This window comes from Chiloscyllium punctatum, chromosome 42 (assembly GCF_047496795.1).
Source record: "Chiloscyllium punctatum isolate Juve2018m chromosome 42, sChiPun1.3, whole genome shotgun sequence".
Lineage (NCBI taxonomy): Eukaryota > Metazoa > Chordata > Chondrichthyes > Orectolobiformes > Hemiscylliidae > Chiloscyllium > Chiloscyllium punctatum.
In genome coordinates, this window is record NC_092780.1 from 37338671 (window position 1) to 37362196 (window position 23526).

The 23526-nt window shown below is 41.6% G+C and overlaps 1 protein-coding gene across 1 annotated transcript in view; it reads right to left on the reverse strand.

The window, feature by feature from the left end:
* map3k14a (mitogen-activated protein kinase kinase kinase 14a) overlaps positions 1–2331 on the reverse strand; it is a 53886-nt gene extending 51555 nt beyond the window's left edge. Inside the window, exon 1 of the mRNA XM_072561828.1 lies at positions 2218–2331. The gene's annotated coding sequence lies outside the window, so the exon portion shown is untranslated. The remainder of the gene's footprint in view (positions 1–2217) is intronic.
* Positions 2332–23526: the final 21195 nt, after the last annotated feature.

The window sequence follows — 23526 nt, forward strand, 5'->3', positions numbered from 1 at the left end:
TGTCTTTAAGAGAGTTCCTCTTCAAGGACTACATGTATATACAATTTTGTAAATTTGCCCTGCCAGTTTGATTTACATTTTCAAACTGCACACACTGAAATCATTTTTTAAATAATTTTTTTTCCTGTTTTAAATAAACTAACCCATGGAGTTTCTCAATCCCCGATGAGAAATTAATTATCGTTAATGTAATACGCATTGGCTTAAAGTGATTTTGTGATTGAACCAGTTTTTGCTTAATTAAAGAAAAAAAACTTTTTTTAAAAAAAAAGCCCTTGCAGAGTAATATTAGGGGACAGAATTTCTAGCATTTCTGTGTAACACTTAAACGCCTGATCATTCAATTAGGGCATGTCTTTCCCATATAACATTAAGGATCCAAGGTCAACAATTATTCAATAAGAAGTACTGAGCGATATCAGTGTTCATTCAATATTTTGGGGGTAGGACCACTTTAATCTATTCAACTTATTTATTAGCCTGACCCAAATTATAACAAGAGTGGATAAAGAATGGAGCTGGAAAAAGTACAGCAGGTCAAGCAGCATTGGAGAAGGAATGGATTTGACATTTGAGGTTGGAACTGTTCATCAGGACTAATGAAAAATTCCGACTGGCTCCCCTTCTTCTCAGATGCTGCTTGGCCTGCTATACTTTTTCCTAGCTCCACTCTATCCGGTCTGACTCTCCAACGACTGCAGTTCTCACTATCTCCAAAATTATAACAAGGAATGTTCAAAATTTTCTTCAATTCCAAATGCAAAATACAGCAGACAAGAGAAAAAATTACAGAAAATACTCAACCGATCAAACAATATTTCTGCCTGCCTGACCTGTTTTCAGCATTTAGATTAGAGTAATGCTGGAAAAACACAGCAGGTTAGGCAGCATCCGAGGAGCAGAAAAATCAACACGTCGGGCAAAAGCCCTTCATCAGGAATTAAAGTGCTTTTGCCCGAAGTGTTGATTTTCCTGCTCCTCGGATGCTGCCTGACCTGCTGTGTTTTTCCAGCATTACTCTAATCGCGACTCTGATCTCCAGTCCTCACTTTCACCCTGTTTTCAGCATTTTCTGTTTCAATGTCTTTTTGCAAATTCACGACTTCTATGGCTGAATTTCCACTGCCAAACTATAAAAGTTAAATTGGCTTCATATAGCCACCTATAGTATAGTAGTTTTGTATTCCAAAGCAATGGACACAATTCAAGGTTACACTGTGCACCATTCCTGCACCAATGTGCACTCAAAGCTACTTTGCATGAATGCAAAAGTAATTTTGTCAATACATCTGATGTGAATTAGATTGCTGTACATATAATACAAAACAAACCAGTAATTTGCATAACTGCACACTGCAACTGTAACCATCATTCAGTAGTTGGTACTGTAGGTTATTGTGTTTAATGTTACACATTATTAATACTCTTTATATTAGTTGATCTAAATGGGGTTTTATTAACTAAATTACTTGTTGTATTTATATTTTTGAATACAATTAAGCAGCAGTTGAGAGTATAAAATGCATATGCAGACCAGTTTCCTGCCCAAATTGTCACAAACCCATGCATTATATTTTGGGAGTAGGTGCCAACAGCTGTTGAGCATACTCTACAGCAAGAGACCTACTCGAACACTCAACCACAACTACACCTATTCAAAACATATAAACAATGTCTATTTTCAAAATAGTTCATAAGTTTCCATTACAACTAAGTATGTGTAAATAGCCCATGGTTCGGCCTTACAAACTCTCCAGTTTGCAGAGTTTATAAAACTTTTAAATCTTTAGAGATTTTTCTAATCGACCTTTTATTACGCAGACCTCCAGATCGGAGGGACATTATTACAACAACCCCTCCATTTAAAGCTTAGCTGCTCATTCAGCAAGATTTAACTGACGGACTAAAACGTCCTTCAAATATGGGACAAAATATGAATGCATCAATGTTAACTGCTGGCTGTGAAATTTGAAAATGTTAGTAATAACATTTACCATGAAAAATGCTTGAAATTTAAAACAAAAGAGAGACTTTGTACCGTTAGAAAAATATAAAATGTCTTCGATGCTGTTTAACAAACTTCCTCTTTTTTAAAATAACCAAAGCAGCCATTTTATATTTTACATTTTTTCAAGCTCACCAAGGCTGGAACAAATCCCCTTCTCAATTTATTACCACCCCAATAATTCCCAGCGATTCCTCGCTGCTAACACTCACCTGGAAGCTCGGGGCAGGTGAGATCCAGACAACCTGCCGGTCTCTCTTTATTTGCCCCTTTTGAGACCCAGGGCAAATGGTGAGAATCGGCGACACTTAAAACCGCTTTATCACCGAAAGCAGCTTCAAACTGATTAAATACAAAACTGAAACCGAGCCTTTTATTGGGGCTAAAAATATACCTCACAGCATCAGCCCACTAAAACCCAGGCGTGACATCTGCCTGTAACAAAGTGAGGTGTATTTCAAGGTACCAGCAACTTCTCTGAAGATTTCCCTGACTTTTTTTTAAATTAAACAAACACATGTTTATTGCAATAACTTTCATGTTTGTGTTCCAGTTGCTTACAGTTTAATATTAATTGTTGTTGAAGTGAATTTCCGATGCATTTGCACCCTCTGTTGGGCGTCAGCAGCATTGTAAATGATCTCTCCAATCAGTGCCAAGAGAAAGTGAGGACTGCAGATGCTGGAGATCAGAATTAAACAGTGGGGTGCTGGGAACGCACAGCCGGTCAGGCAGTGTTGGAGGAGCAGGAGAATCGACCTTTCGAGCATAAGCCTTTCATCAGGAATGGGGGGTGGCCCAAGGGAGCTGAGAGATAAATGGGAGGTTGGGCTGGGGGGAAGGAAGCTGCTAATGCAGTAGGTAGATGAAGTTGGGGTGAAGGTGATAGCTTGGAGAGGAGGGTGAAGCTGCTTAGAACCTTTTAACAAACGTCTCAAGAAAGAAGTTGTATTTGTATCACATCTTCCCTAACCTCAGGATGTTCCAAAGTGCTTTACATACAAAAAATTACTTTCGAAATACAGCCTTTGGAAGAATCACTGCAATATCCTCCAACAGAAACAAAGTAGCCAATGAGCAAAAACAGAAACAGAAATTGCAGGAAGAGACTCAGCAGGTCTGGCAGCATCTGTGGAGAGAGAAACAGAGTTAATGTTTCTGGTCCAGTGACTATAAGATCTGATTTCTTCCAGTTTTTTATTTCTGTTCTTGTTTCTGATTTTTCCAGCATCCACAGTTCTTTCAGTTTTTATCAATGAACAATTTGTTATTGGTGTTTAATAAATATTGTCCAGGATAACTTGATAACATTTCATCTTATTAGTAATTGTGCCCTGGAGCTTTTACCTTCACTAAAACAATTTGACATGTTTTTAAAATCTGTTTCTGGAACTTGAGCACTAGCAGCATTGATTACCCATCCCTAAGTGCATGGGAAGTAGGCAGTCTTTTGAAACAAGCAAGGTTCTAATAAAATTGACAGGGTAAACCATGAACAGTTTGTCCCTTTTTGCTGAGAAGCTAGAGCTTGTGGAGTGGGAGGGGGTCAGAGTCATAGAATCCTTCAGTATGGAAACAGGCCATTTGGCCCGATCAGTCCACACCAAACCTCTGAAGAATAATCTACCCAGACCCATTCCCCTACCCTATCACTCTGCGTTTCCCTGACTAATGCACCTAAGCTATGTATCCCTGAACACAATGGACAATTTAGTTTTGACCAATACCTGCACATCTTTGGATTGTGGGAAGAAACCAGAGCACCAAGAGGAAGCCTACGCAGACACGGGGGGAATGTGCAGACTCCACCTAGACAGTCACCCAAGGCTGGGATCAAACCCAAATCCCAGCACGGTGAGGTAGCAGTGCTAACCACTGAGCCACTATGCCAGCCTCCCAGAAGGGGTGAATATTTACGACTGAGCTGAGGAAACATTTCTTCACAGAAGGGGTTGTGAATCTTTGGTCTTCTGAATCATCAAGGGTTATGGATGGAACATTATTAAAACTGAGGCAAACACATTTTTGCTCTTTTAGGGAATTGAGGGCTATGTGGAGTAGATGAGAAAGTGGAGTTGAAGTCAAAGATCATCCCTGGTGGCACTGAATAATGGAACAGACTCTTGGGGCCATGTGACCTACTCTTACGCCTACTCCTGTCTGCGCCTTGTCAATGGTGAGGAGTCATAAGGCAAGTTACTCACCAAAGAATTCTCTGTCTCTGACCTGCTTTTGTACCAACAATATTTAGATAGCTCGTCCAGTTACATTTCTGATCATGTGTAATCCTCAAACTGTTGGTCGTGGATAATTCTGTGATGTTAATGACAAGAGATGATACTTAAATTCTCTTTTATTGGAGATGGTGATTGCTGGGGACTTGTGTGTGAATACTACTTGCAATTATCAGTCTAAGTCTAAATATTTCTCATGTCTTACTTCTTGCAGACATAAACTGCTTTAGAATTCAAGGAATTGCAACTGCTACTAATTATTGTGCAAACATCACTACTTCTGGACAATGATGTGGAGAGTCACTGGTGAAGCGACTGAAAATGATTGTACCTTGACCCCTAAGAATGCTGTGCAGTACTGTACTGAGAATGATTGGCCTCCCAACATCCAGAACAATCTTGCTTTGAGGTGGGCATGATTCCAACCAATAGATCCCTTTCTTCTAATACTATTGACCTCAATTTTGCTTGGGCTCTTGAATACTCCATAAATTGTTCAAATGTCACTTCAATGTCAAGGGTAGTCCTTCTCACCTCATGTCTGGATTTTAGATTAGATTACAGTTTGAAGTTAGATTAGATTAGATTACTTACAGTGTGGAAACAGGCCCTTCGGCCCAACAAGTCCACAACGCCCCGCCGAAGCGCAACCCACCCATACCCCTACATCTACCCCTTACCTAACACTACGGGCAATTTAGCATGGCCAATTCACCTGACCTGCACATCTTTGGACTGTGGGAGGAAACCGGAGCACCCGGAGGAAACCCACGCAGACACGGGGAGAATGTGCAAACTCCACACAGTCAGTCGCCTGAGGCGGGAATTGAACCCGGGTCTCTGGCGCTGTGAGGCAACAGTGCTAACCACTGTGCCACCGTGCTGCCCACCTAAGATAGTTCTTTGTCTATCTTTGGACTGAGCTGTAATTAGGTTTAGAGCTGACTGACCCTGGCAGAACCAAAACTGAGCATCATTGAGGAGATTGCTGCCGAGTAGTTTTATTTGACAGTACTATCGAAGACACCTTCCATTATTCTGCCATGATTAAGAGCAGACTGATGGGTAGGTAATTATAGAGTCATACAGCACACAAACTGTCTGTCTAACCTATCCATATTCACCTAGTATCCTAAACTGAACTAGTCCAGATGAAGGGCTTTTGCCCGAAATGTCGATTTTCCTGCTCCTCGGATGCTGCCTGAACTGCTGTGCTTTTCCAGCACCACTCTAATCCAGAATCTAGTCCCATTTGCCTGCATTGGCCCATATCTCTCTAAACCTTTCCTATTCATGTACTGTACAAACGTATTTTAAATGTTATAATTATACATTGCCTCTAACAATTCCTCTAGCAGCTCATTCCATACATGCACCACCTTCTGTGTGAAAACTTTGCCCCAGAGGGCCCTTTTAAATCTTACCTCTCTCATCTTAAATGTATGCCCTTTGGTTTTGGGCTCCTTATTTTTGGAAAAAAGACCTTTGCTATTCACCTTATCAATGACTCTCATGATTTTATAAACCTCTAAAAGGCCACCCTTCAGCTTCCAATGCTTCAGGGAAACAAAGTCCCAGTCTATCTAGCCTCCCTTTATAATTCAAACCTTCCAGGCTCTACAACATCTTTGTCCATTTTTTTTCCCTACTGTTTCTAGTTTAACAACATCCTCTGTATAGCACGGAGACCAGTATTGTACATAATATTCTAAAAGTGGCCTCGCCAATAACCCTGATTCGATTTGCCATCTTTTGCTGAACGGAAAATAATTGTCAAATTTTCCACAAACTGAAATTGCTGGAAAATTTCAGCTGTTCTGGCAGCATATGTGGAGAGAAAGTAGAGTTAATGTTCCAGGTCCAGTGACACCTCTTCAGAACCCAGAATATTTCTGTTTGTGTTTTTGATTTCAAGTAGCTGCTCTATTTGACATTTCTTAAAATCTAATTTTCCACATTGTTGGACAGATACTAATGTCGTGGTTTTACTAGATCAACTTGATGAGGGGGACAATTATTTCTGTACAATATGTCTTCAGTACTGCAGCCAGGATATTGCTGGGGTCAACAGGGATTGCTAACCCAATAGCTTAATCCATTTCTTGAAATCAAAGGAGTGAATCAAATGGACTGAAGACTTCAATGCGTGATAGTGGAGAGCTCAGGATGAAACCAAAATACATCATTCATAGAATCCTACACTGTGGAAGCAGGCTATTTGGCCCACCAAGTCCACTCTGAAGAGCATCTCAACCAAACCCACACCCCTACCCTATATTTCCCATGGCTAATCCATCCAGCCTGCACATCCCTGAACAATTTAGCATGGCCAATCCACCCGACCTGCATATATTTGGGCTGTGGAAGGATACCAGAGCATCCAGAGGAAACCCACACAGACGTGGAGAGAAGGTGCAAACTCTGCACAGGCAGTTGTCCGAGGTGGAACTGAACCTGGGTTTCTAGTGCTGTGAGGCAGCATGCTAACCACTGAGCCACCGTACCACCCCTGTGTCATCTGTATCTCTCTTTGTTTTTCTTGCTCTTTGAGCACAACTATTTGATCTTCCCACCTAATAACATCAACGTTTATTTCCACTTTCTTCATCTGTGTATTTTAGGACTTGCATGGCCCTGACTTAGCTTTATAATGACCACAACATCAATGTGGAACTCCCATTTCAATGTGACTGACCATCCCATAGGCACTGAGTTTACAGGAAATGGAGGCATTTAGATAGTGATGGCTATTATAATGATAGTAACACCTAAACTTCTGACTGTGAATGTGGCTGCTATGGTCTGGGAGTCACTGAAGTCCAGAGGACATTCCCTACCAGCATAGGTAAAGAACTAGTTCATCATTTGGACTCTCTCTTTCTATCATTTCCATGGCTATGCTGTCATTTCCACAGTCATTTCAACTTCCAAACAGTTTTTTCTAGCCTTTGCTCAAGAACCTGGCCTGGACCTTATTGATTTTTACATTTCCTATGATCTGTTTCAAAGATTGATTTCTTGGCTCATGTCTTGCCTGTGCTGATGAGAGTCATAGGGTCATAGAGATTTACAGCACGGAAACAGACCCTTCGGTCCAACTCGTCCATGCTGACCAGATATCCCAACCCAATCTAGACTAACCTGCCAGCACCCAGCCCATATCCCTTCAAGCCTTTCCTATTCATATACCCATCCAAATGCCTTTTAAATGTTGTAATTGTACTCGCCTCCACCACTTCCTCTTGCAGCTCATTCCATACACGTACCACCCTCTGAGTGAACTAGTTGCCCCTTAGATCACTTTTATATCTTTCCCCTCTCACCCTAAACCTATCCCCTCTAGTTCTGGACTCACCCACCCCAGGGACAAGACTTTGCCTATTTATCCTATCCACGCCCTTCATGATTTTATAAACCTCTATAAGGCCACCCCTCAATCTCTGACGCTCCAGGGAAAACAGCCCCAGCGTGTTCAGCCTCTCCCTATAGTTCAAATCCTCCAAACCTGGCAACATCCTTGTAAATCTTTTCTGAACCCTTCCAAGTTTCATAACATCTTTCCAATAGGAAGGAGACAAGAATTGCACGCAATATTCCAACAGTGGCCTAACCAATGTCCTGTACAGCTGCAACATGACCTCCCAACTCCTGTACTCAATACTCTGATCAATAAAGGAAAGCATACCAAACGCTTTCTTCACTATCCTATCTACCTGTGACTCCACTTTCAAGGAGCTATGAACCTGCACTTCAAGGTCTCTTTGTTCAGCAACAGCCCCTCGGACCTTACATTAAATGAGAGAGTTTCTCTAACTTGTGAATGTATTCTACAAAAGTCTCACTTTGCTAACAGCCAGCTTGTTTTGCTTGCTATGATTTCATTATTATTGTGCCATAATAAGTCAAGAATTTCATTCATTTTGGAATGGTCCACACTACTGGAGTCTCATGGGCAACACTAGTTTGAAACAGAAATTGACCAAGTCTACTTAGACAGCACTCTCTGAACCCACAACCAGTAAGATTTGGATGGACGAGTGCAACACATGTATGTGAACACCACCACCTGCATGTTCCCTCCAATCCAGTCACATCCTAACTTGGAAATATTTCGTCATTCCTTCAGCGACGTTGGGTCATAATCCTGGATTCCTCTTCACACAACATTGTGCGTTTACATACAACACATGGATTGCAGTGGTTCAAGAAGGCAGCTCACTCCCAACTTCTCAAGGGCAACTAGGGAAGGGCAGTAAATTCTGGTCCAGCTGCGACTCCAACTCTGACAAGAGAATAAAAAACATTTATATCAGATCTTTCCATTCCTCTGCCTTTGGGCTCATTTTGCCATCTCCTTGTCTTCATTGCATCATAGCTTGTAGAAATTAAAGCAGCAGCGTCTTGCACCATGGAATTCTCTCCACTTTCCTCATCTTCTCCACAAAACCTATTTCTTGAGCCAAGCTCTTGGCGCACTGCCAAACCTCTCCTTCTCTGGCTCAACACGTATTTTTGTTATGTCCACCTGCAAAGTTCTTGAGGCATTTTTTATCTTAAAGGTGCTATCTAACAGTAAAATTCTGTTCTTATTCTCACAATTATTTGCTTTCTGGCAAATTACTTGACATGGTCCCAACCACCACACAGTCATATGAGATGGAGAGGGTCCTTTATATAATATTTATTTCTTAATGCAGCAGTTGAGCGAGGACACTACTGTCGCTAGAAACTGGAAACACAGGGTAAACAGTGGAAGGTGTTACCCTCATGAAGTCTATGAGCATAGCTGAGAAACTTAATTATTTCAGTTTGGATTTGGATTTGGTACTGGGGAATGAACCCAACCCGGTGTTAGATTTGGAGGTAGGTGAGCTCTTTGGTGATAGTGACCACAGTTCAGGTACGTTTACTTTAGTGATGGAAAGGGATAGGTATATACTGCAGGACAAGAGTTATAGCTGGGGGAAAGGCAATTATGATGCGATTAGGCAAGACTTAGGATGCATAGGATGGAGAAGGAAACTGCAGGGGATGGGCTCAATTGAAATGTGGCCTTGATAAGTATGTACCTGTCAGGCAGGGAGGAAGCTGTCGAGCGAGGGAGCCATGGTTTACTAAAGAAGTTGAAGCTCTTGTCAAGAGGAAAAAGGAGGCTTATGTAAGGATGAGACATGAAGGCTCAGTTAGGGTGCTTGAGAGTTACAAGTTAGCCAGGAAAGACCTAAACAGAGAGCTAAGAAGCGCCGGGGGGACATCAGAAGTCGTTGGTAGATAGGATCAAAGAAAACCTTAAGGCTTTCTATGGGTATGTCAGGAATAAAAGAATGACGACAGTAAGATTAGGGCCAATCAAGGATAGGAGTGGAAAGTTGTGCGTGGAGTCTGAGGAGATAGGGGAAGTGCTAAAAAATGATGATGTTGTCAAGGAGAATACTGAGACACAGGCTATGAGACTAGATGGGATTGATGTGCACAAGGAGGAGGTTTTAGCAACTCTGGAAAGTGTGAAAATATATAAGTCTGCTGAGCCGGATTGGATTTATCCTAGGTTCCTCTGGGAAGTCAGGAAGGAGATTGCAGAGTCTTTGGCTTTGATCTTTATGTCATCATTGTCTACAAGAATAGTGGCAGAAGACTGGAGGATAGCAAATGTTGTTCCCTTGTTCAAGAAAGGGAGCAGAGCCAACCCTGTTAATTATAGGCCAGTGAGCCTTACTTTGATTGTGGGTAAAGTGTTGCAAAAGGTGGCAAATGGAATTTAATGCAGAAACGTGAGAGGTGAATCACTTTGGAAGGAGCAACAGAAATGAAGAGTACTAGGCTAATAGTAAGATTCTTGGTTGTGTAGGTGAACAGAGAGATCTCGGTGTCCATGTACATGGATTCCTGAAAGTTGCCACCCAGATTAAACGGGTTGTTAAGAAGGCATACAGTGTGTTAGCTTTCATTAATAGAGGAATTGAGTTTTGTTGCCATGAGGTCATGCTGCAGCTGTACAAAACTCTGGTGCGGCCGCACTGTGGGTATTGCGTACAGTTCTGGTCACCACATTATATGAAGGATGTGGAAGCTTTGGAAAGGGTTCAGAGGAGATTTACTAGGATGTTGCCTGGTATGAAGGGAAGGTCTTATGAGGAAAAGCTGAGGGACTTGAGGCTGTTTACGTTAGAGAAAAGAAGGTTGAGAGGTTATTTTATTGAAACATATAAGATAATCAGAAGGTTAGGTAGGGTGGACATGAGAGCCTTTTTCCTCAATGGTGATGGCCAGCACAAGGGGACATAGCTTTAAATTGAGGGGTGATAGATATAGGAGAGATGTCAGAGGTAGTTTGTTTACTCAAAGAGTAGTAGGGGCGTTTAACACATTGCCTGCAACAGTAGTATACGCCAACTTTAAGGGCATTTAAATGGTCATTGGATGGACATAGGGATGAAAATGGAATAGTGTAGGTTGGATAGGCTTTTGATTGAGTTCAGGTTGGCGCAACATGGAAGGCCGAAGTGCTAGAAAACAAATATTTCATAAAGTCTAAGATAGGTTCCTGGCAAAAAAGAATCAACTAACAACTACACTTTGCCTTTGATGTAAGTTTTATCAGTTAAGAATTAACTCTTAAACCAAAGAAGGACATAATAGGACAGATGACCGTACATTTGATCAAAGAGGTGGGTCTTATTGAGCAAGGTAAAGAGGTGGGCATGTATGTCAAAGGGATCCATTGCTGAGGACCCAGAAGTCCTTAACTTTGGAGGGAGGACTATGGGGGTTGCATATCCAGAACCTGTCAAGATGAAAGAATTTCAAGTCTCAAACCTGTTTGGAGGAAAAAACTAAAGTGTAGTTCATAGAACTTTGTTTCCTTTTGCTTTCTGAAGTCCTGTATACAGGTAACCAGGCTGCACTGGCACATTGGGCCAATATGTAGAGACAGTTACCAGTTTATTTAGAGCCTTGAAATAATCTTCTTGCCAGAGTGGTGTAAAATCTTTGTGCAATTTATAAATACGTGTCTGAATTGTTCAGTCAAATTGCAGATTTCAGTCAGACTTACAGATTTGTCATAGTGAAAAGAGAGGCCGTTTGGTTCATTGTGACTGCATCAGCTTATTAAGACCATAAAACCAGTAGACATAGCAGCAGAAATTAGGCCATTCAGCCCATTGAGTCTGCTCTGCTCCACCATTCAATCATGGCTGATAAGTTTCTCATCCCCATTCTCCCACTTTCTCCCTGTAACCTTTGATCCCCTTGATATTCAAGAACCTATCAATCTCTGCCTTAAATATACTCAATGACCTGGCCTCCACAGCCTTCTGTGACAATGAACTCCAAAGATTCTGGATGAAACATTTTCTCCTTATCTCTGTTCTAAAAGGTCTTCCCTCTACTCTAAGGCTATGCCCTTGGGTCCTAGTCACTCCTGTCAATGGAAACATCTTCCCAACATCTACTCTGTCCAGGCCATTCAGTATTCTGAATGTTTTGGTTAGATCCTCCTCATCCTTCAAAACCCCATGAGTATAAACCTCAGATGTTTCTCCATACGTTAAGCTTTTCATTCCTGGGACTATTCTCATGAACCTCCTTTGAACATGCTCCAGGACGAGTACATCTTTCCTGAGATATAGGGCCCAAAACTGCACACAATACTCCAAATGTGGTCTGACCAAAGTCTTATTGAGCCTCAGAAGTACATCCCTGCTTTTAAAAAACATTATTCCCAATTTTCTGCTTTAGCTCCACACTCTTGCACATCACTTTTATCCAATTATCATCCAATGCACTCTTAAATGCCTCAATTGAACCTGCCTCCTTTAGACTTTCCAAATATTCACTGAGTCAAAACCTCACTTCACTCTTGCTTATTTTGCAGATCATATTAAATTTATTCCTTCCTGTTCTTGTTCCTTTTATGAGCAGGAAGAGTTTCTCCCTATCTCTCCTATTTGGCTCACTTATAATTTTGAAATCCTCCTAGTGGTATCCTCTTAGCTCACTAAGGAGAACAGTCCCACCATCTTCAATAACTAAAGTTTACCTTTCCTTGAACCATTCTTGTGAACTACTTCTGCAAACTCTTCAATGCATTTACATCATTCCTATCATTATAGAATCCCTACAGTGTGGAAACGGGCCTTTTGGCCCAACAAGTCTGCACTAACCCTCTGAAGAGTATCACACCTAGACTCCTACCCTATTACTCTACATTTCCCCTGACTAATGCATCTAGCCTACATATCCCTGAACACTATGGGCAATTTAACATGGCCAATTTCATACAACCTGCACATCTTTGGATTGTGAGAGGAAATCAGAGCACCCAGAGGAAGCCCATGCAGACACAGGGAGAATGTGAAAACTGCACACAGTCGCCCGAGGCTGGAATCGAGCCTGGGTCCCTGGCGCTGTGAGGCAGCAGTGCTAACCACTGAGCTACTGTGTCATCCTCAAATATGGTGCCCAAAACTGTGAGCAATGGTCCAGCTGAGTTCTGATAGGTTTCCTGTTCAAATCCACCATCATTGCCTTGCTCTTGTACTCTATGGCCCTATTAATAAAACCAAGGATACTGTGTGCTTTGCTGACTGCTCTCTCTACCTATTTTGCCAGTTCCAATAATCTGTGCACATATACACCCAGATCCTTCTGCTCCTGCACCCCTTTAGAATTTTAACCCCTATATTATATTGTCCTTCAATGTCCTTCACACAAAAATGCATCACCTCACTTTTTTTGCAATAGAACTCATCTGACAGCTATCTGCTCACAGTACTCCCTTGGCTATATCCTTCTGGAGTTCTACAATGTTCTAAACTTACAATTCTTCCAAGTTTTAGGAAGGGTTTGGAGGGATATGGGCTGGGTGCTGGCAGGTGGGACTAGATTGGGTTGGGATATCTGGTCGGCATGGAGGGGTTGGACCGAAGGGTCTGTTTCCATGCTGTACATCTCTATGACTCTATGACTCTATCTGCAAACATTGAAATTGCCCACGGACACCAAAATCTAGATTATGAATATATATCAGAAAAAGTAAGGGTCCAAATACCAATCCCCTGGGAGCTCCACTACAAACCATTCTCCAGCCTGTGAAATATCCATTGACCATTAATCTCTGTTTCTTCTCATTCAGCCAATTTTATATTTATATTGCTCATGACCTTTCATCCCATGATGTATAAACTTCCTCTTAAGTCTGCATTGCATCAAACATCTGAAAATCTGTAAACAACCCATCAACTGTGTTACCTCATCTTGTCTTTCTGTTACTTAAAAACTTCCAGCAAGTTAGTTGAATATGATATTCCCTTTAGGAGTCCATGCTGATGCTTCCTAATCATCTAACATTCACACAAGTAACTAACAACGCTGTCCCAAATAACCGAATAATTTAACTGAATGCAAACTGACTCTTCTGTAATTGCTCAATTTCTCCTTACAGCCTTTCCTGATTAAGGCCTTAATGTTAGAAAGTTTTCAGTCTTCTGAGAGAACCCCAAAGTCTAGAGATGACTAAAAGATTGTGACTGGTGGCCATGCAAATTCCATTCTCACTTCCTTCAAAATCCTTGGATGCAACTCATTCAGTCCCAGCACCCTGTCAACTTTCAATACCCACAGTCTATTCATATAGTCAATGTAACAATATCCCCATCAATTTTGAACTGTCTCGTGACTGACTTCTCTCCCTGCTAGCCATGGCCCGGGCAGCATGTCAATTTTCAGTAAAGGCAGATGTAAAGTATTCATTTAAGACTTCACCCAAGCCCCCTGCCTCCAGATGTAAATCGCTTTGGTCTCCAATTGACCCTACACATCTTTTTACTGCCCTTTTAGTATTTATTCAGCCATAGAAGACTTTGGGACGCCTCTTTATATTGGCTGCCAGTCTTGTCTCATTTCCTCTAAGCTTCCCTTATTTACATTTTCACCTCCCCTCTAACTTTGATGTCTCTCTTCATTCTCAATTTTATTTTCTTACTGACACTTGTCAGAAGAACACATTTTCTCCCTTGCCTTAATTTCTATCTCCTTTGTCATCCAGTGAGCTCCGGGATGTAAGTTTGCTCGCTGAACTGAAAGGTTCACTTTCGGATGTGTTGTCACCATACTAGATAACATCATCCGTGAGCCCTCGGACGAAGCTTTGTCCAGAGGCTCACTGAAGATATTGCTCAGTATGGTGACGAAATGTCTAAAAATGAACCTTCCAGCTCAGCGAGCAAACCTGTATCCAGAACGTCAACCTGAGCTACAAATCTCAAAAAAAACGTGAGCTCAGGATTTGTTTGTTCTACTTTTCCCATTTGCGGGTATGTGCCTTAACTACCCAAAACATCATCTTTGAAGGTTACTTTATTTCCTGCCAACGTCTTGTTCCAGTCAATCTTGCCCCAGTGTGGTCTGCTCTCTGCCAACTGATTTTTCTCATACTGAATCATTGCACTTCATTCCCCACCAGCATCCTGAACCTTACAATACAATGATCACTGTCTCCTAAATATTCCCCAATTGACATTTGATTAACTTCGTCCACCTGATATCCTAGAACCACATCCAACAATACATCCTTTCTTGTTGGATTGAAAGATAATGCTGTAGGAAGCCCTCCTGTATGCACTCCTGCAACACTTGCCTCTCAAACTCACCATAACTGTTCCCCAATTTGGGTAATTGAAATCTCCTATTGTAACTAACCTATAATGCTAGCATCTCTCTGTAATTTCCCTGCAGATTTATTATTCTACATCCTTTCCATTAATTGGTGGCCCACTGTCTACACCTAGGAACCTAATTGTACACTTGGTGTTCCTTAGTTCTAGCCAAGGTGATTCAGTGATTGTACCTCTGTCTCAGCTCGATGGGCTGAGTGGCCTATCTTTGTTCCTTGTATGCCGGAGAAATTAGACAACTTTTTCGAGAAAAGTGCAAAGCTATGATGGGATGAATGGCCATCTCCTATGCCATTGGATTCTATGAGTGTGATATCAGAATGAGTGAACAATGGTTCCACAGAATCCTTCTCAGGCTGGAATGCATGTATGATCAAACAGTTCGCTGGGCTAAAGAAGCTGAGCAGCAATTTCCTCTTCTTTTGTTTATCTATGCCCTAATGCAGCCTCACATTCACCTTTACAGATATGCACATTGTTCACTTTAAGTTATTTTACTTGATACTGGGTTTTCATGTCTGGTTCAAAGAAATGTTGTTAGTTCTAGTAACATGATAAATTAACAACCCAGACCTCTGAGTCATGTCCTCTTCCTGCAAAGTTTGCAAATGGTAATTGGAAGCAGGCATTGGCTCTTCAGATACCTAACCTTTTGTGTCATGAAGTTTGCCAACAGTAGTATTCGTTGCTAGGCATTAGCTTTCCAAGCGAGATCATCATACTATCTTTGGCACAGCCAAAGTGTTTAGACTGTTACTTTATTATGTATCACAGGATAAATTTCTTCCTCCCACATTCAGGGTCACGGCATCTGACAGCTGATGCAGTTCCCTTCTCCCTAAGAGAGCAGCTGTGGTTGAGAAACAACAACCTCACTAATATAGAGGCCAGCATGTAAAATAATATTACTTTAAAAGTAGGAGAAGTGATCACTGATTGAAAGAGAATTAATGCACAGGTCATGATGGGGTTAGGATAAGTGTTGTAGGGAGTGGTGAATTTTCTAGCAGAGGAAGAAAGGATTCCAAATTTCAGTTGAAGTTGAAGGTTTTTGTAAAGTGTATGACAACAGGGAGGGTGACACAGCTGCTCAATGTTAGCACTGTTACCTCACAGCACCAAGAAGCCGGGTTTCAATTCCATCCTCGGGTGACTGTTGGTGTGGAGTTTGCACATTCTCCCCGTGTCTGCATGGATTTCCTCCACGTGCTCCGGTTTCCTCACACAGTCCAGAGGTGTGCAGTTCAGGTGAATTGGCCATGCTAAATTGTCCATAGTGTTCAAGGATGTGTAGATTAGGTACATTAGCTATGGGAAAACAGAGTTAAATGGGGATGGGTCTGGGTGGGATGTTCTTGAGAGGGTTAGTATGGACTTGTTGGGCTGAATTCAACATTGTAGGGATTCTGTGGAAAATACCAATGAAAGTGAAAAATTACAAGGTGACAGCTAAAATTCTCATTTACAACATTAATTTTTTTTTCAGAATTAAGCCAATATTTGTGACTATGTCAATGATAAGTTATAATGTGGTGGCCACATCAACTTGCTCCAATGTTTCTCCACTGTCAGCCAGCCGGGTGGAGTTGTTCTTATTTACTCCTGTTCTTAGCTACTGAATTGTAGCTAAAGAATTCTGCTCTAAATCTAATCTAGGGAGATGGTTAGATTTACTCTTGTTGGAGAAGATCATTTCTGGTTCTTGCCTAACCCAAATACTTCTCTGTTGCAAAGTTCCCTGATGTACTCTGCCTAATGATCTCCTGCCCAGTTATGCAGACATATACAGATGCTATTTTAGGGCTCTGTCAAAGACAGTCTATAAACATTACCAACTTCTTCTACTGTCAAAATAAAGTTTGCATTGTTTATTTACTTTGTAATCTGATTCTCTTTCAGTCCTGTGCGTAATTGCGTAACTTACATAGATATTAACAATGTGAACAGGGCAGCAAGATTAGGATGGAAATCTCCGCAGGATTGTCCAATCATTCATGTTAGGATAAAATGTGTATATTAGAAGGTCCTACAGTAGGATAAGGATTAACAAAGCAATGGCAGCGTGGATACAAAATTGGTTAAGTGTCAGCAGTACGAGGCAGTATTGAATGATCGATTATCAGACATGGGGGAGTTATCCAGTGCTATAGTCTAGGGGGTACTATTAGGATCACTGCTTTTTTTGATATAACATCAACAAACCTGTACTGGAGGGAGATAAGTCCAGAAATTAAAACTGTCTGTAGTCGTGCACGTTCCAGTGCTTCAGGAAAAAAAACCCGTGTCCCTTTTAAATGAGTTGAATTTTCTGTCTCAACTTCCAAACCGGACAATGAGTTCCAGACACCCACCCTCTGAGTTTTCCTCACAGCCTTTCTAATCCTTTCTCCACATACCTTAAATCTCTGAGCGCCGGTAATTAATCTTTCTCGGAAGGGAAACAGGTCTTCCCAGATCACTCTATGTAGGCCAATTGTTATTTTGAAAGCCATGATTAAGTAACCGGACAGGCTGTCATTAAAAAGACAACATTAGGCTAATTTTCATTTTGCATTTTATTGAATTCAAATCTCTCCATCTGCCATGGTGAGATTTGATCCCATGTTCCCAGGGCATTAGCCCTGATTGTAAAAGTTGTCCACCTCATGTGTTCATAGAGATGTAGAGCACAGAAACAGACCCTTCAGTCCAACTCGTCCATGCCTACCAGACATCCTAAATTAATCTAGTCTCATTTAGAGTCCTAGAGTTATAGTGATGTACAGCATGGAAACAGAGCCTTTGGTCCAGCTCATCCATGCCAACCAGATACCCAAACTTAATCTAGTCCCATTTGCCAGCACTTGGCCCATATCCCTCTAAACCCTTCCTATTCATATACCCATCCAGATGCCTTTTAAATGTTGCAATTGTACAAGCTTCCACCGCTTCCTCTGGCAACTCATTCCATACACGCACCACCCTCTGTGTGAAAAGGTTGCCCCTTAGGTCATTTTTATATCTTTCCCCTCTCACCCTAAACCTATGCCCTCTAGTTCTGGACTCCCCCACCCCAGGGAAAAGACCATTTACCCTATCCATGCCCCTCATGATTTTATAAACCTCTATGAGGTCACCCCTCAGCCTTCGATGTTCCAGGGAAAACAGCCCCAGCCTGTTCAACCTCTCCCTATAGCTCAAATCCTCCAACCCTGGCAACATCCTTGTAAATCCTTTCTGAACCCTTTCAAGTTTCACAAAATACAGCATTGTAGGGAGTCTAATCTTAAAAAAACAAAAAAACAAAAAAAAAGTTCACTTCAATGTAATTGAAGAATTTTGTGTCTTTTACACTGTTTGTCTCCCAGTTGTTATTTGTTGTTGACCTTTCCAACTATTATTGTCCAATTGTTTTAGCACAGAGAAAAGTGCATATGTATTTGCTCTTCTAACCCTTTGCCCACTATTTATGAGTCTATAGTACACACCGAGCAGTCTGGGAATTGGCATGGCTGTATTGGCAACCTGGGGGAATTGTTCCAGTGATGGGACAATTTGAACATACTAGGGTTGGATGTGATTAGATCAGGAAGGAGAAAGGGCAGTTTCAAAGGGAGGGGATTAGAGGCGTTGGAAAAGCACAGCAGTTCAGGCAGCATCTGAGGAGCAGCAAAAGCCCTTCATCAGGAATCTGCAGTCATTGTTTTTACCTCATTTCAAAGGGAGGTGTTAAGGAAACTTGGGTTGACTCTGGCCTCAATCTAGGGAGGTATTGGGCCTGCAAAGATAGACAAAGGGAGATTTGATGTGGTCGGGTTAGGGGGTTTGGCAGCGGGCCTCTTGGCAGCTGCCACATTTACACATTTTTGGACCAACGTAAATGAGGTCAGAATTACTATTGTACATGCAAGTAGGTATTCTCAAGCTAGAAGGTAATCCAGCAGTAGCAGAAACCACCAAGCAGCTGCGATGATGGTAACAAGGAACAAATTAGTGAATGGGTGAGGTGCAAGACTAACCTTTGGGAGGGCAAGACCTAGAGCTTTATGGGGAAAGATGTCAAGGGAAGGTGTCCCTTGCATAGAATTGTGTATTTTCACTAATACGTCTCAAACATCATGAGACAGATTAGTCTTGCTATTCTCCTTGCACTGCTACAACTCCAAAGGAAGAACCATTGAAGGCTCCTAAACTAGCAGTGGCAGAAGCCAACAGCAGTCACTACAGAGGCCATAGAGAGAGGAGCAGGAGAAGAGTCATGCTAAAGGAGAACTCTTGCACAGAACAGAATCTCCAGGCTACAATGTAGCTATCTCCAAGTGAGTGACAGCCAGTGTCAACTGTGCCTCAAGATGTCATGAGCTATCACCTGGTACCCATGCTAACTACTGAATGAGAATCTGAAAGTGCATGGACTAGGTGGCAATCCCATTCCAGTAGCTCTTAGGATAACAACTGCCCTTAATTTCTAAGCTAATGGATTGTTTCATGGAGCTACCGAGGACCTTTGTGACATTTCACAGGTGGCAATCATTCAAGCAACAAAAACCTCTTCTCATATTAGCCTACCAGGCATGTGTTCCTCTTCCACATTAGACAAAGCAGGCCTTGTAGGTTACCACCAGGGAATGAAATAGCAGCAACCTATCTTGTTTTCTATTCCCTCTTTTCATTCTCCCAGTCACATTGACACCCAAGATGATGATCTTTTGGCACACCCATGTCTGGGAGCAAGAAACATCTAGAAGTTAGTAAAAGATCCTTCAGCACCTGGTGCACTATTCTTTGGAGAAATTTGCAACTTCCAACTATGAAAGAAAGTACCAAATTAAATTGAAGTAACAATCAATAAGAGTCACTTAACCAGCAACTAAGGTGAAAGTACTTGATGACCCATTTAAATAGCTGAGGTGGCAGTGTGCTGACGTGCTTCTGTCACTGAATATTTAGCTGAGCAACATTGAGTCTGAAGTGTGGAGCTTCAAAATTACAATATTGTCTCATCAGCTTTTAACATTGATTGACATCTGATGTGCCTGTCCTGTATTTTTCTGTCAGTTGTTCACTATGTGTGTGCTACCCCTTCATCAATATAGCTTCTGTCTCTACAAGCCCCTAAAAAATCCTTGTGTGCTTCCAAAACTAATAATGGTGCTTGCAGAATATGGGTATAATTATCCCAATATTTTTGCTGAATTTATTTATAATTAGACTCAAAAGGTTCAAAAGCCAAATCTGCATTCTTCAATCTTAAATAAATACAGAAACTGCTTGAAATACTCAACAGTTAGGTAGCAGCTTAAGTAGAGAGAGAGAAAGAGACACACACAGACAAACAATACTAACAGCTTAAATTTTACTAGCTTTTGGGCAGAGGGACAGTTGGATATTATAAAAGAAGTAGGAGAAAGTAAGGACTGCAAATGTTGGAGATCAGAGTCGAGGGTGTGGTGCTGGAAAAGCACAGCAGGTCAGGCAGCATCTGAGGAGCAGGAGTATTGAAGTTTCCTGCTGAAGGGCTTATGCTCGAAACTTTGATTCTCCTGCTTCTCAGATGCTGCCTGACCTGTTGTGCTTTTCCAGCACCACACTCTCGACTATCATAAAAGAAGTGCAGGCAAAGGCCCCATGAAGGACTATCCGCCAGGGCTGTTGGCATTTTGCTGATGTAGAACATTTGCATGAGGTGAGGAGGCTGCTAATGTGGTCACAGTGATCTCACAGATGGGAAGTACAGGCTCCAGACACATCTTTTGACCTGACCTCAGGGAAGACCGTAGTAAAATTCAGTGCAATTTTCAATTCACCGTCCTTTCAATATTTCCTCTTCTTTGTGTCTCAGGTTATGCCATGGTAGTGACCAGTAGAGGGTGCTGTTATCAGCTGCTGGCTCTGACATTGTAAAGCAGCACTCAACATAATTAAATATCTTAATAGAAACCACAAAAAACACTGGAAATGTTTTTATGGGAAACACACAAATATATATATACTTCCAGTTATTAAAAAAATAATCTGCGCTTAAGCATTTCCTTTCTCTCGTCCTCTGCCTCAAACTTGGTTTGAGACAAAAAAAACTGCAGAGGCTGGAATCCAACGTAGACAAACAGGAGGCTGGACGAATACAACAAGCCAGGCAGCATCAGGAGGTAGAGAAGTCAATGTTTCCATTTCAGGACTTGAAGAAGACCTGAAATGTTGACTTCACCACCTCCTGATGCTGCCTGGCTTGCTGTGTTCTTCCAGCCTCTTGCTTGTCTACCTCTGCCCCAAACTAGCAGGCAAAATTCTTGCACCTCAAACACTAGCAGCTCTGATACTGGCAGACACTGACAGATGAATACTAACAGTTCCTTATTACCAGATCCTCACTGAAACCTCCATATGGCCATCCAGGAATTGGAAGCTGCGGTATAAACATCCCTCAGTACCTCACTGCCATCTGAACAGCACTTATGAGGAAGAAAAACAGCTGCTAGGATTTCTGAGACAAATCTATTCAATGGGACATCATCAGAAATTTCGTGATGTTCTCAAAAATGGTCACAGACCTGAAACATGAAATCTTTGATCTCCCTGTAGAAGCTAACTGACCAGTTGACAATGTCACTAAAAGTAGTTAATCAGAGCAGTGATTCTGTACAGTAGCATATCAAGGAAACAAAAACATTGGACTTTAACTCTATCCAACAAACAAAAGCATCTCTTACACATACAAGACTACACTTACAGACATTTGAGGCACCAGGAAGGTCCAATACCTGAATGGATCCCATTTAACTGCAGTTGGAAGACCTCAGATGGTGGTCTTTTCCCACTGCACTTTGGCAGCAGCTGCCTCAAGCCTTAGTGCGTCCCTCAGCACATAGTCCTGGACCTTGGAATGTGCCAGTCTGCGGCACTTGGTTGAGGTCAGCGCCTTCTTCTGGAAGACCAACAGATTTTGGGCAGAATAGCTAGTAGGATCATTTAAAATATACCATGTATGCAACAATGCTGACCTGTTTGACTTCAGTGAATTCCCAAATCAGACACCAACCTTCCAGACAATCCCCCAAATGGGAGTGATGCCTTGCATTATATTTACTCTAAAAGTTTACTCAATGAGTTTGAGTGATCATTTTATTCAGATTTGTTTTAATCTTTTCTTGGTCATGTAAAAATTATATTTACTAGCAGCTAAATATTTAAGACAGGGCTTCCAAGTAAATTCACAAAATTACTTTCTTGACAACTTCACTGTTCAGATTTACCATTTTAGGATTGATAGCTTTAAAGAACAATTAATCATACTTGAATGTTCAATTTTCTGATCATTTGTCATTTATTGATATCTTTCTGTGGAACTGCTTTTGGTCTGTTTATGGTGAATCAGTAGAAATTTGATGCTCACTTCAGATATTAATTACTTTTTGTTCACTGTCATGTGAGTATTCTTTTTTTTGTTCTTAACTGCAGTTCAGTGGACCCTAGAGACTCTGGAATTATTTTCCTGAAGTCAGCAAAGATCAAGCAACGTTTAATTGAAGTCCTTAAAATTATCAAGGATTTTAACAAAGTAAACAAGTTGAAAAAGTTTTGGCAGGAGGGCCAGAAACCAAAGGGAGCAGAATTAATTAAACTGGCAAAGAAAAGTAGGGCTGAATCTTACCAGAAACTGACCAAGAGTCAATTTTGGTGAGTTTCATGAATGGTTTCATGAGGATATTGCCTGATGTGGAAGGTACTAGCTATGAAGAGAGGTTGAGTGGGTGAGGATTGTTTTCATTAGAAAAAAGGAGATGGGGGGGGGGGACCTGATTGAGGTCTACAAAATCATGAAGGGTATAGACAGGATAGGTAGAGATAAGCTTTTTCCCAGCGTGAAGGATTCAAAGTGAGAGGTGAAAAGTTTAAGGGGGATACTTGCTGCAAGTACTTTACACAAAGGGTGGTATGTGCCTGGAATGCCTTGCCAGCAGAAGTAGTAGAGGCAGGCACAGTAGATTTACTTAAGATGTGTCTGGACAGATGCATGAACACGTGGGCATCAGAGGGATACAGATGCTTAGGAATTGGGCGACAGGTTTAGACAGTGGATTTGGATCGACTCAGGCTTGGAGGGCTGAAGGGGCTGTTCCTTGTTCTTTGTTTATTAAAGTGAGGCCAATTGAATTTCCTCCTCTGATTACCTATGCACCATATTCCTCTGGAGCCCTAATCATCCTATTCTTCCAATCACCATAGGTGGAAGTACTTGCCACTACCAGGACATCCCAGAATCCTTGGGGCCAGTGTCTTGTTTGAAGCACAGTCATGCTCTCAGCCAAGCATGGGCAGCCTGGAGGTTCCTTGGCTAATGGGACAAAAATCAAAAGCTAGGCAAGGGACTGATGCTGTGAGCTCCGAAGTAGGGATAAAGTGAGTTAGCGCTAAGAGAGTGAACAAGCAACCTTAAGATGCAGACTGTTCCAAACCATGAGCTGGGAAAGCACTGCCTAAAAGGATGATAGAAGAAAGGTCAATAATATTCTTCAGAGGTGAATTAAATAATTGTTTGAAAGAAATAACTAACAGGGATAAACGGAAAAGGTGGTAAGATTGCAAATGATTGGAAAGCTCCTTCAAACTGTTGGCACAGATAGCAATAGAC